Genomic DNA, 12,824 nt, shown 5'->3' on the forward strand with positions numbered 1-12,824 from the left:
GTACATAGTGGCTAAAGGGACGGCACCTATGTGTCCTGGACCATGAAGGTAGAAGAGAATTAGAATACTGCTTGCCTCAGGTATTCCCAATATCTTCCCCTCTTTTGACCACAGACCCTCTGGGTCTTTGGTCAAGCCAGCCTTCACCCAATACAAGACATCTTCCTCAGTGGCTAATGATTGCATTTGTGCCACTACAGATTTAAAGTTAGGACAGGTGAAATGATCCTTAAAGTACATGGACGTGGGGGTGGGCTCCTGGGTGGAGGACTGGGCTGCCTTTTTCGCTTCTCGGTCAGCTAAGGCATTTACCTTGGAAAGTCTGCTATTATCTGAAGAATGTGCTTTTACTTTAATTATTGCCACCTCTTTTGGGAGCAAAATAGCCCGAAGAAGTGCCTGAATCTGGGTAGCATTGGAAATAGGTTTATTATCTGCTGTTTTAAAACCTCTTTTAGCCCATATTACTCCGAAGTCATGCACCACCCCAAATGCATATCTACTGTCTGTGTAAATGTTCACCTTCTTATCTGTAAAAAAAATGCAGGCCCTGGTGAGGGCTTCTAGTTCAGCCACCTGAGCCGAAGAGGGGGGCAGTGGTTTGGCTTCTAATACCTTGTTTGGCAACTGTACTATTGCATATCCTGTTTGGAAGGTGGAATCGGAGGGACGGGAGCAACTACCGTCCACAAAAACATCGTCTGCATTGGTAATCGGTACGTCGGTGAGGTCTGGTCTTGGTGATGTGATAGACTCCACTCGTGTTATACAGTCATGAAACTGGTCTGGGTCTTGTGGTAGGCGTAACATGGAATGCAAGAGACGGACGGCAGGGTTGTTGGCGGGAACATATTTGAGAGACAGATTGTCTGTGTTCATGAGGGAAATCTCATATCCACTGAGTCTTTGTGAGGTCATGTGTTGGGTGTTCATGTTCTGTATGAGGTGGGTGACAGAATGTGTGGTGTAAAGCGTCATCGGGTGTCCCAAGACCATCTTGTTGGCATCTTGTACGGCCATAGCACAGGCGGCTAAATTCTGAAGGCATGATGGCATGCCTTGAACCTGAAGGGGGAGTTTTTTAGATAGGTAGGAGACAGGGCGGTAGCCTGTTCCATGCTGTTGTGTCAAAACCGCGGCAAAAGAGGTCCCCGAGACTACACAGTATAGTTGAAAAGCTTTACCATAGTCTACCAACCCCAGGGCGGGTGCACATGACAAACTGTTCAATAGGGCCTGGAAGGCTTTAAGCCGTTCCTCTGTCCAATCAATCTGCCTAGGGGCTGTTGAGGCGGTGGCCTCTCTTAGTATGCCATCATAATGAGAACAGTCGGGGATCCACTGGCGGCAATACACCACAGCGCCCAAGAATGAGAGCAGGGCTGCCTTGTCTTTTGGGGGGCTCAGAGCTTGTAGGGCTGCGGCGCGTTTGGGGGAGACCATCCTTGTCCCCCCTTTCAGTATGCACCCCAAGTATTCCACTTGTGGCATACACCACTGTATCTTCTTTCTGGATGCTAAATGCCCGATGTGGGCTAGATGGTTCAACAGAGATGTGGAATCGACCGCACAATCTTCAGCAGTGCGACTGCACAAGAGCAAGTCGTCCACATACTGTATTAGCACCGACCCTCGCTCAGGCGTCCAAGATTTGACAGTCTCATTGAGTACCATAGAGAAGGCAGCAGGACTATCAACATACCCCTGAGGCAGGCGTGTCCAAGTTAACTGACCCGTCAACTGGCCCTCCGTCCAGGAGAAGGCAAACATAGGCTGGGCCTCTTCCGCAATGGGAATGCTAAAGAAGGCATTTGCTAAATCAATCACTGTGTAGCATAGAGAATGTGCCGGTATACATGAGAAGATAAAAGTGATGTCTGAGACTAGGCGCGGAAGTGGAATCACTTGTTTGTTAACTGCCCTTAGGTCTTGTACAAGTCTCCACTCCCCACTGGCCTTTTTTACGGGGTAAATGGGCGTGTTCCAGGGACTGATGATTGGTTTCAGGATACCTTTTGATATGTAATCATTAATTTGAGGGGAGATGCCTTTGACTTTCTCTGGGGGTAGGGGATACTGTTTTTGATATTGTATCCCCGCATCTGATCGCATTTGGGGTGCATATGGTGTGCAATTAATAAAGCCCACACTACCTTTGTTTTCTGCCCAAATTGTGTGATGGTCAAGGGAGGAAGGTATCATTAGAAAGAAACTCCTGTGTGCATGTCTTTTTGGGCTGTGTAAGTCACAAAGAGGGGAACTCGCAGTGAGGGAGCCGTCTTTGTCAAACTTAATGGTAATGTTCAACTGGGATAGTAAATCTCTGCCCATTAGGGATACTGGACAGGAAGTCAGGACAGCGAAACTCTGCATACATAGCTCTAGTCCATCCGGGGTAGAGACTGGTAAAGGCAGGGTGACGGAATGAGTAACCGATGTCCCATTTATTCCAATAGAGTGTCCCTCAGTACACAGTGGTGTGTCATACCTTTCATTATTTAATGAGCTAAAAGTGGCACCTGAATCAAGCAGGAAACACACTATGTGGTTGTCTACGCGTAATATAACTTGTGGTAGACTCTTCCAGGATAGGTTGTGGCACACCAGACTGAGGGAAGGGACATACTCTAGGCATCCCTATTGGGGGTGTGTTTGTCGGGTAGACGGCCACTGCATGGGGATTCGAAGGGGAGGTCTGTTAGAGGTTGGGGTGTAGGGTGGCTGTGCAAGCGCATGGTTTTGACATGGTGTTTGGGGAGGTGGCGGATATTGGGGGTACCTTGTAGTGTGAGGGGGGGGCAATTAGCAGCATTGTACCCCCTTCCCCTGCCCCTTGGATAGCTCGCCCTCTGTCTATATGGGCACTGTGATTTCCAATGTCCCTGTTCCCCACAATTAAAACATCCTTGGTCAGGTGGGTAGGGCTGCATGGTCATGAGGTGCGGTGGTGAGGATGAGGTTTCAGGTGTGACTAGGGTTTGTGTTTGTGTCAAGGAGGGGAAAATTCCCCCTTTTTGTTCAAAGACCCCTGAAGTCTCTCTGGACCTAGCGTCCTTCATGAATTCATCTGGTGCTTGCTCCGCCCATTTGGGGTTTGTGAATTTGAGCAATTGCGTCACTTTGGGATCGCCTCCCGACATGATTGTAGTGGTAAATAATTGTGGTGTGGCCCCATCTACAGCTTTCCATAGGGAGTATACTCTGGTACAGTAATCATAGAATTTCTCTTTAGGTCCCTGCTTGGCTAGGATCAGTTCTTGGAGTGCAGATGGTCCTTTGTATAATTTGGACCAATGACCTCCCATGCCTTTCCAAAAGGATATCCAATCCTTATCAGTCTGGATATGGGTTGTCCATAGGTTGTCTACAGGGGCTACTTCTGGGCTGTCTGGGTCTACAATGCTAAGAATACTTTTTATGTCATCTTTGTCAAGCCCTGTGCCTGCACTATATTTTGCCAGAAAGGTACCTGCATCTCGTGGATACTTCTTGGGATTGGGACATAGTTCTTTTATTTTGGAGAGTGTACCCAAAGGTAATGGTATATGCACCTCGGTGTTCCCCATGGTCATCAAAGGTGCTTTGAATGAAGCCCCTACTGCTTCTTTCTCAGTTTCCTCTTCTATGGATAATGTCCCTGTTTTACTAATTGGACCTGACTCCTCAGTTTTGGGAATAGGTGTCTCTTTTGTATGGCTTCTTGTAGTGGTGGGGGGCAGCGCTATAATCCTATCCTGCGCTTCTTTTAACATTTCCTCCTTCTTCCCTAATTGCCTTCTTAACTTTTCTAGTTCCTTTTGTAAGTCCTCCATCCTATGTTCCTCTCTCTCTTTTCCCTCCTGGAATTCCTTCTCCCTTTTTTCCAAGTCTTTCTGATACATTTCTAACACTATTTTCCTATCCACTTCTGCCTTTTCTGCCTCATCGAGGGCTATTTCTTTTTGTTTTAGGTCTTCCATAAGTGTTTCTAACTCAGTTCTCCTTTTCCCTATTCTCTCTTCTTCCTCCTTTTTCTTCTCTTCAAACTCTTTTATCTTTGCCTCTAATTCCTGCTTTTCGGGACTACCCACCTCTTCTTGTCCTGTAACTTCTTCCTGTCTCCCCTCTTCCTCTCTGCCCCTACTTACTTGTTCCCATTGGGCCACTTGTTGTGGTGTTGCTGTGGTGTGTGCTATGGCGGCTAGGACTACAGGATCCAGTGAAGGATATAGTTGAAGGTATGAACCTGGCGTCCCATCCTCGTTTTTTACCATAACATAAGGTGGGGGTGGACATTGAGGCGGGGGAGGGGGAGGTGAAGGGGGTGCAGGGGCTTCAGCCATAGCACTGGGTCCTATATTTGGAGTAAGCTTTGTAGTTTTATTAATATGCTTCTTTTTATATTTGTGTAGACATTTATCCCATGCATGGTAACAATCTTTTATATATTGAATATTTTCCCACTTCCCTGGAGGGTACGAATTTTTGTGGATTTGGCATATTTTACTTACTTCCTGCCAGTCTTCCTCAGTACAAGGACCATATGGCCCTGGGTCATGTATCCCCAATTGCTGACACCTTTCTCGGACTTGTGTCCAAAATGGTTCTACCTGGGGGCCAGGGATCATATTACTGACAAATTCATAGGGTGATGGGGTGGCCATGGTTTGGGTTGCTGCAGAATTCCCCATCTAGTAGTCTGGGCAGTGTGTGTCTAGTGGCAGGACACAGGTGATAACACCCGGTTTGTCCAACAATCCGGTCTCTGGTCTGGGAGTAGGATCCCTGATCTTTTTTGGGGCAGATGGACATATATAAAACTATGAAGATTTACCCTTAATATACGATGAAGGGTAAATCTTTCCTGGTGGCGGGATATACCCCTCTTACACCAAGTCTGCAAGAGAAGCCTGTAGGTCTAGTGGTCAAAAGAATCTACCTTTCATAAATGCTAAGAAAAAAAATAAACCTAGCGTGCAGTGTGAACAGGCGGGTGCTACCTTACTACAATCTGGTTCTTAATACTCTGTATTCATTTAACAACATTTGGGTTTATTCAAACAGATATCCACTCTATATAATTATATCTTATACAACGTTAATACTCTATATACTTACGCTTGCACCTAAAGAGAAACAGACATATTTTTATGGTTTAAGATTTCAGCTTTAAAACGTTATATGTACATTATCAAGTAATCACATCATGATGCATTTCATTATTTATAGTGCACTTTAAAAGTTCTCAAGTGGGCGTCCATTTAGCCAATCCTTATGTCACGGGCGTATATGATACCTCCCGTGTTAGAATATAATCATAACTCTCTTAGTTTATAGTCGGACCAACCTAGTCAGACTCCTCAATACCTGCGAACCCTTTTCACCCCCCAAGGGACCAGCCTAGTCCATTGCGAAGGCACAGTTTATATATATATACAATTAAATTTCTTATAATGGTTGTTTGGACAGGTCAAGCATAAACGCCAATTACCATAAAAAGAGGCAAAAGGTGTAAATATGACTTACCTGTGCAAACCCCACTTCCTGGTACCAAAACTGTAAGGTGTTCGTCTTCTAGATTCCCCTGGATAGCCTAGGCTGGAGTGGCTCAATGGAGGTCCCAAACGCCAGCGGATAACCAAATACACATACTCGTGGGTACGTGGTAACTGATTACAGGGTTTAATGGAAAGTGAACCGTCTTTTATATGGTAATTTACAAAGCCCTGCCCTGTAAGATTTTACACATACATCAACAATTTTCTTAAACTCATGACATTATGTAAGTCAAAGGTTAAATACAATCTTCTGACTGTTATTTTGCCTTTTCAGCATCTGCTGACTGACCACATTCTTGCGTAACCAGTCCTTATCTTAGCTTTGTGCCTCTCACCACAGACAGATGTTTCCTGATATGTTAATATCTTGCATAGACCCTTCTGGAGAGACATACATATATCTATCATCTAGTCACGCTATCTATATAGTTTGTCACGTAGGCCAGTATGTTTGTAATTCTAAATTCTGAACCTATTTAAATGCACGCCTAAGCATATTATCTTAGACCTTTGACTTAGTACATCTTTTGGTAACCTCAATAGGTATTCCCTTATAAGTACCATATCAAAACTTGATAAAAGATCATTTTAATTGTGTGTAAAAAAAAAGTATTATAAAAACAGCCAACATATTTTAGAGCCAGTACTGAACTCTCACATGAAGTAACAACTTGACAGCAATGGATCTTCCATTGCTTTTGAGCAATAGAGGCAAAAACAGTACCAAACAACCGATTCCAGAACATCAAATTGCAAATTTGCAATGTACATCCATAGACTGGATGACTGTGAGGGAAACCACAGTCTGGTTCTCTAGCCACTTGCAACCAGCCAGACAGTTATACTGCGGCAGGTTGACTCTCCTGCTCAAACCGGCGTACATGTATGGTGATCCGTGCATGTGATACTGTGAGGGCACTCGTGTGCCGATGCATGCTGCAGGAGTACGCCCGTGGGTCGATGTCCGCTGGTAGTACACAGAGGCAGAACGGCAAATTGCCTATGCATATAAGGCGGATCCCCGTTCTGACAGAGGAGATCTTAGATTCTCAGAGATCTGCTGCTCCCAGTGATTGGGAACAGCGGTCTCTGTCATGTCCCTGGTAGCCCACCCCCCCTACAATTATAGCACACCTAGGGAACACAGTTAACCCCTTGATCGTCCCCTAGTATTAACCGCTTCCCTGCCAGTGTCATTTATATTTATGTTTTTCAAAATGTTTTAGAAATAAATATCTGAAAAGTGTGGCATGCATTTGTATTCAGCCCTCTTTACTCTGATACCCCTAACTTAAATCTAATGGAACCAATTGCCTTCAGAAGTCATCTAATTAGAAAATAGAGTCCACCGGTGTGTAATTTAAATATAGCTGTTCTGTGAAGCCCTCAGATGTTTGTTAGAGAACCTAGTGAACAAACAGCATCATGAAGGCCACGGAACAGTCCAGACAGGGCAGGAATTAGGCTGTGGAGAAGTTTAAAGCAGGGTTAAGTTATAAAAAAAATCCAAGCTTTGAACATCTCACGGAGCACTGTTCAATCCATCATCTGAAAATGAAAAGAGTATGGCACAACTGCAAACCTACCAAGACATAGCCGTGCACCTAAACTGATAGGCCAGGCAAGGAGAGCATTAATCAGAGAAGCAGCCAAGAAGCCCATGGTAACTCTGGAGGAGCTGCAGAGATCCACAGCTCCGGTGGGAGAATCTATTCACAGAACAACTATTAGTTGTGCACTCCACAAATCTGGCCTTTATGGAAAAGTGGCAAGAAGAAAGTCATTTTGAAAGAAAGCCATAAGAAGTCTCATTTGCAGTTTGTGAGAAGCCATGTGTGGGGACACAGCAAACATGTGGAAGAAGGTGCTCTGGTCAAATGAGACCAAAATTGAACTTTGTGGCCTAAAAGCAAAATACTACATGTGCCAGAAAACTAACACTGCAAATCACCCTGAACACACCATCCCCACTGTGAAACATGGTTGTGGCAGAATTATTTTGTGGGGATGCCTTTCTTCAGCAGGGACAGGGAAGCTGGTCAGAGTTGATGGGAAGATGGATGGAGCTAAATACAGGACAAACTTAGAAGAAAACCTGTAAGAGCCTGCAAAAGACTAGAGACTAGGGCAGAGGTACACCTTACAGCAGGACAATAACCCTATACATAGTCCACCAAATTTCCACTTGCCTGCTTGCATTTGGAGAGAGGAAAAAGATTAAGGGCAAGCGTGGGCTGCCTTGGATGGGGGGGGGGCGAGCACTGCCGGAAGGCGGGATTGAATGGGAGCCGTTCTTCCAGAGGAAGAGAGAAGGGAGGAAGAGATCCTGGCCCGGGTGCTTTAATAGACAGATCACCGGTCTAATGCCAGGATGTGAGAGGTCAATCAAAGAAGGCGGGCGAGGAGGTGAGACTGTGTGTAGCGGCGAGTGGACTGTAGTTAAAATGAAAGCTGGTGCAATGGACAATCTCCACTCTGATGATCTGGCCAGCTCTCCTCTTCCTCCCCTCTCTTCCTCTACACAGGTCACGCTGCATTGTTGGGCACAGGTGAGTTGCATTGGTGGGCACAGGCTATGCTGCATTGGTGGGCACATGTGAGTTGCACTGGTGGACACAGGTGATGCTGCATTGGTGGGCACAGTTGGGTTGTATTGGTGGGCACAGGTCATGCTGCATTGGTGGGCACAGGTGGCTTGAATTGGTGGGCATAGGTCATGCTGCATTAGTGGGTGCAGGTCATGCTGCATTGGTAGGCACAGGTGAGTTGCATTGGTGGGCATAGGTCATGCTGCATTGGTGGGCACAGGTCATGCTGCATTGGTAGGCACAGGTGAGTTGCATTGGTGGGCATAGGTCATGCTGCAGTGGTGGGCACAGGTGAGTTGCATTGGTGGACACTGGTCATACTGAATTGGTTAGGCTGCATTGATGGGCACTGGTGAGGCTGCATTGATGGGCACAGGTCATGCTGCATTGGTGGGCACTTGTCATGCTGCATTGATGGGCACTGGTCAAGCTGCATTATTGTGCACTGGTCATGTTGCATTGATGGGTACAAGTGTGGCTGCATTGATGGGCACTGGTCACGCTGCATTGATGGGCACTGCATTGATGGGCATGGATGAGCCTGCATTGATGGGCACTTATAAAGTTGTTGTTAATATTTATTTTTGTAACTTAATTCTGCATAAAACATTTAAGTGTCATTTTATGAGATAATTTATGAGGGAGTATTTAGGGGTGGAATTAGGGTGGGGCAGGGTAGGATAGCGGTTGGGTGGGGTAACTGGTGGCGAGTAACCCTTAAGGACTGGTTAGTAGCTCAGGACTTGAAATTTTGAGCCCTGCTAAATATATAGCCAGAGCTACAATGAGATGGTTTATTAAGGCATATTCATGTGTAAGAATAGCCCAGTCAAAGTCCAGACCTAAATCCAATCTGTGGCAAGACTTGAAAATTGGGACTTTGTGTGAAGCAGGAGGCTGAATTGAACAATATGAACAAAGAGTGACTGGTGGGTATATAATGATAGATGGCCTAATTGCATAGTGTTATGGCATGTACATAGTAACATAACATGAACCAATTGCATGATTTCATGTTATGTTACTATGTACATGTCATAACATATGCAATTAGGCTATCTATAATTGTAAAGACAATAGAAAAAATATTGCGCTATAGTGGATAAGTGAAAAAATAAAAAATAAAAGCAGCTGCCAAACTATGAAATATGCATAGAACAGAATACAATAAACTAAAAATGGACAGCGCTGGAAATGCAATTAAAAAATCAAAATAAAAAATTAATGAAAAAAGTCCAAAACAGAAGGATGTGTCCAATTAATAAATTATGAAAAATAACTGTGATGATTAGTGAAGACGCAATCCAAACCAGCATAAATAGGAGTGCCTAAAACCACCTTATAATGACAGTGCACCACCACCACATATAAATATATGCGCTTACCAGAGGCAAGCTATAAGAGAGCCTGCGTCTAATACCCAGCCAGGGCCTTTTCCACAAGGAAGCTGAATCTCACTCCGGTAAAAGGAAGCAGGGACCACACATCAAATGGCTTGAGAATCAAATACCGGCCACCAGAAGTTAATGAGGATATTGCCCAAAAATAAAGAGGAGAACTCCATAGTGCAGACTGAACCACAGTAGATTTTAATATAAAAGAAGTAATACACTTACATTTATGAGAATATAAACAGAGATATAAAAAGCAGCTGGCCAGCAAGCGAACACCTGTCACTGAGATGCATGATGACATACTAACGTACTGACTTACTGACGAAAATGAAATAGTATCACCAGAAGTAGGATTTGAGTTGTACTTAAACACTTCAGCCCTGGAAGAATTTACCCCCTTAAGGACCAGGCCATTTTTTGCATTTTTTAATTGACAATTGTGCATGTGTGCGACGCTGTACCCAAATAAAATAGATTTTTCCCACAAAATTCTTTTTGGGGGGTATTTGATCCCCTCTGCAATTTTTATTTTTTGCGCTATAAACAAAAGAAAAAAAAAACAATATTTTTAAAAAATTTAAAAAACGTCTTCATCAATTTAGGCCATTATTCTGTTACAGATTTGTTGTAAAAAAAATCCCAATAAGCATATATTGATTGGTTTGCACAAAAGTTATAGCATCTACAAACTATGGGATAGATTTATGGACTTTTATTTATTTTTATTGTTTTTACTGGTAATGGTGGAGATCAGCAATTTTTAGCGGGACTGTGACATTGCAGTGGATAAATCTGACACTTTTTGGGCACCAATACAATCATCAGTGCTTAAAAATTCACCAATCACTGAATAAATTACACTGGCAAGGAAGAGGTTAACATCAGGAGCGATCAAAGGGTTGAATGTGTTCCCTCAGTGTGTTTCTAACTGTGTGAGGGAAGTACTGACAGGAACAACACAGATATTTCTGTTCCTGATTACTAGAACAATCTTCATGTTCTCCCCTGTCAGAATAGGGATCTGCCTTGTTTACATATGGCTCCCGTGACGGGGCTCGCAGGTGTCAAATCTCGCCGATAACAGCGGCGAGATTGACACAATATCACGGTCACCTACTGTATGTTTCCTGGTGTGAGTCCAGGGATTGGCATCCTAGAAAGTATGTTATAGGAAGAAGACTTGATTTTCTGCAAATAGGATTAGAAATAAACCTGGTCTTCAGTACCATCAAAGGCCAGGTCTCGGCCTTATCGGTATTGTTCCAATGACCACTTGCTTCGCATTTCCTGGTCCATAATTTTATACAGGGGGTGGCACGGCTTAATCTGCCGGTTAGGTCACCCTGAAAACCTTGGGACTTGAAATTGGTTTTGTCGGTTTTCCAAAGCAGCCTTTTTTGAGCCGATACGACATACTTCCTTGATCCTTTTCACAAGGAAGTTGGTTTCTGGTTGCCATATCTTATGCAAGAAGGGTATCAGAATTGGCTGCTCTTTCTTGTAAATGTAATGCGCCCTCATCCGAACTTTCTGCCGAAGGTGGTTTCAGGTTTTTCATTTAAACCAGGATATTTTTCTACCTTCATATTTTCCAAAACCCTGTTTTGAGAGTCACTACATTTATTGGATGTAGTGAGAGTAGTCAAAATCTATTTGAAGGCGACTGCTCAGTTTCGTAAAACAGATGTTTGTTTGTGTTGCCTGAAGGTCCTAGGAAAGGAAAGGCAGCATGAAAAACCACTATTGCCAAATGGATTCAGCAAGTAATTATTCAAGCTTATGGTTTGAAGAGGAAAGTTCCACCTTTTCAAATCAAAGTGCACCACGGCTGTTAGTGCTTCGTGGGCAGTGCATCACCAAGCCACCATTGCTCAAATCTGCAAGGCTGTGACTTGGTCTTCAGTTCCATACATTCACCAGATTCTATCAGGTGGATGTAAGAAGGCATGAGGATATCATCTTTGGCCGCAGTGTGCTGCAGGCAGCAGTATAGGTCCCCAGGTCTCATTTAACCCTACTTTTGTTGGTGTCCCCTCCCATCAGATATCATTGCTCTGGGATATCCCATACAGCAATTACTGTGGCTCTGTGTTGTGTGATGTACGATATAGAAAATAGGATTTTTCTAACAGCTTACCTGTAAAATCATTTTCTTGGAGTACATCATGGGACACATAGGTCCCTCCCCTCTTTAATACACGTATATTGCTTTGCTACAAAAGCGTACGCTCAGTAGGGGGAGGGGTTAAATAGGGAGCTAAACTTCCTGTCTAGGGTGTGCCATGGTCCACCACCTAAAGGTAACTATATAACCAATACAGTAATTACTGTGGCGCTGTGTTCCGTGATGTACTCCAAAGAAGGATTTTACAGGTAAACTGTTACAAAAATCCTATTTTTTGTGCAATAGAGCCATCCTGCTGCAGTATATATGTGATGGGCAGTCCTTAGGAGGTTAAAGTAGTTGTAAACCCTTACATATATCCATTGAAATCACCAGCCTTGGGTGATACACAGAGATGAAACCAATCCTCTTATATAAGTTTACCTGTTTATCTGCGGCCCTTTCCCCTCTACACCCCTTCAAAGTTCAGAATTTAGACAGCATTTCTCAGCTACAGGAGCAGGGGTAAGGGATATGATATCAAACAGTGCACAACATGGAGTAGTTAACTGAGTGTAATTTGAAACCTGAATGGAGGGAAAGGACACTCCACTCTACATAGGCTCATACGGAAACATGCACAGCTGAGGCTGTCAATCACCTACTGTGTATTGGAGGGAAGGCTGTCCACCGGGATTGTCCGGTGGCAACATAGATTCTCAAAAGTGACTTTTGTAGATAGCAGAAGAATGAGAAAGGGGACCGAAATCATACTAGGTGCTTTGACTAGAGGCAAGTACAAACTTTAGAAGGATATGCTTTGTTCATTTTTCATTTCAGAGGTTCACAAGCATGGTCTGTCTGGCTACCACTTGTTCACTAGGGGTGAGCCATGAGGACTGGATTATGGCATGTATTTTATAGTCATACTTTCTATTTATATTATTAGATAGTCTATGGGGTCTTCTGCTGTGAGAGCTGCCGCAGTGTGGGAAGGTGTATGCACCTGCAGAATCATTGAAGTGAGGGTCCTGGGTCACCCTTTGTTGTGAGTCTTTTAGGGTTTTTCCATTTTCTAGTATGGCGTAAGATTAATCCTGCTACCTAATTGCCAATATAGCAGGTTGAAAGCCACTGGCCATTCTATGCTGTCTACCATAGGTGTGCACAGCCTATTGCATTAGGGTGTGCAGCCCAGAGC

Source organism: Lithobates pipiens, unplaced genomic scaffold, assembly GCF_037356315.1.
Source record: "Lithobates pipiens isolate NorthernLeopardFrog02 unplaced genomic scaffold, aLitPip1_a1.2 Scaffold_18, whole genome shotgun sequence".
NCBI lineage: Eukaryota > Metazoa > Chordata > Amphibia > Anura > Ranidae > Lithobates > Lithobates pipiens.